Source organism: Octopus bimaculoides, chromosome 7 (genome assembly GCF_001194135.2).
Source record: "Octopus bimaculoides isolate UCB-OBI-ISO-001 chromosome 7, ASM119413v2, whole genome shotgun sequence".
Classification (NCBI taxonomy): Eukaryota; Metazoa; Mollusca; class Cephalopoda; order Octopoda; family Octopodidae; genus Octopus; species Octopus bimaculoides.
The window spans coordinates 72,910,490-72,912,693 of NC_068987.1; positions in this window are offsets into that span (position 1 = coordinate 72,910,490).

A 2,204-nucleotide genomic window follows, 5' to 3' on the forward strand; every position below is an offset into this window, starting at 1 on the left:
GGGTTCTTATATACATAAAATATGTGTTACAATAAAGCTTTACAGGTTTTGTGGGCTATGTACACACAGTTACATAGAAGAACGCGCAGCAGAACAAAATCGTTGTTCAATAAAAAAATAATAAAAACTTGATACAAGTACTTACATATAAGACACATAGGATAAGTACACACACACACACACACACACAACTTTACATGTCTACGTAGCTCCTACCGGATATTACGCTATTTCGTGTTATTGCTGTGTTCAGCACTTACCCATGCAGTGCTGTAAAGTCGATCAGCCAAGGACCATCGTCACGCGCGCGACATTTGTATTTTGTCGCCTCATATGTTGTCGAATCTGTCGTCTTGCCTCTTACTCTGCCTTAAAAGGCAGCCACACGCTTCCATATACTCTATGATCGATAGAAACATTATTCCATCAACAGTGAGGGCTCCTTCCAACTTTCGCGAAACAAGTCATTCTCTGCACGTAATATATAACATCTGCAATTACCGCTCAATAAATGATATATCTCATACAACACATTCTTGTAGCAACTCTCATGTGTTTTCACCGGTTTTCCCCATTAGCTAATGTGAGAACAGTATTCTTGCAATCATTTTTGGCTATAAATCAAAACTAAAAGGAAACATTCTTTTTTCTTTTCTCCATGTCTCAAAAAATCAACATAGGCTTTTTCATCCGTATAGAACTCTCATTTCAGCTATTTTAAAATAATCAGATATGTTTAAGCTGAACGAGAAATCATTTCCCATAGGTGTTTCTTATTTTCCATCAGATATGTTATTTTCTTTTCTGTTTATCACAGCGACGTTATCTGGTTTCACCACGTATGACACTCAAAAGGAACATTTATGAAAGTTCGTATAATGCTATTTCTAAAACCTTAAATTTCGTATTCGACTTTACAAATACGTACATTTGAATAAATATTTTCTATCACACATTTATACACTCCTTGTTTTTATTTATATGGTATTTATCATTTTTATACATTTATACTGTTATATGGACTGTTAGATATGTATTTCGTCTGACGTTCCGTGTGTCACTGTGGTTCGTCTGAGTTCATTGTTTCATTGTTGTTGTTCTGAAGGACTGGGGTAGTAAAATGTCATTTATATATATGGCGGACATGATTCTTGTTTATTCATAACGAACATTGGGTGAGTGCGTTCTTTGTATGTAATTGAATAATAAATGTAATAATTAAATTGTACAACTCGTTGTGTTATCTCTGCGAGTCTTCCGAGGGAAATACAACATATACAATCCTTGCTTTCATTTATGTGCATTCGTCATTTTCTTTCTTTGTATTATTGACGCATAATTCAAATCTGATTCCATAAACCTTTGAAAAATTACGGACTGTTTGGCAACTTTGAATTAAAGCAGCATTTACCCAAAAGCAGTCTACGCTTTCGGTAGTAAGTAGAAAATATAGGAGAGAACTATTATAATTGAATTACAGTTACTATATCCGCGCATTCATATTCTATAGGTACTCTATGGAATCACTACTCAATAAAATGCCACACTCTAAACTGTTACATAATCAATATCTCAGGTTATAACAACAGCTCACGCAGATCATACAACTGGTACAATATATAGTCGTCACTCATTGATATAAGAACCTGCACATAAAACACTTTGCCCTATTACCGTTCAACACCAAACTGAAACGCCTAACACTAATCACACAACACATTCTACTCGATATAACGACGACGACGACGACAACAACAACACCACCACCAACAACAATAATAATCTTTTCTACTATAGGAACAAGGCCTAAAATTTGTGGAGAGGAGGATTGTCGACCACATCGACACCAGTGTTTCACTGGTACTTATTTTATCGACCCCGAAAGGATGAAAGGCAGAGTCGACCTCGACGGAGGTCGACTTTGCCTTTCATTCTTTTGGGGTCGATAAATTAAGTACCAGTGAAAATACTGGGGTCAGTTAATGATAATAATGATAATAATAATGATAATAATTTATGACATTCTTCAGCTTTATTCACAACCTTGATAACAATAACAACAACAACAACAACAACAACAACAACAACAACAACAATAATAATAATAATAATAATAATAATAATGATAATAATAATATCAATATATTATAAATTAACTACCAACAAAAATAATTGGTAAGCTAACTCAAAAAATCATCACCAAA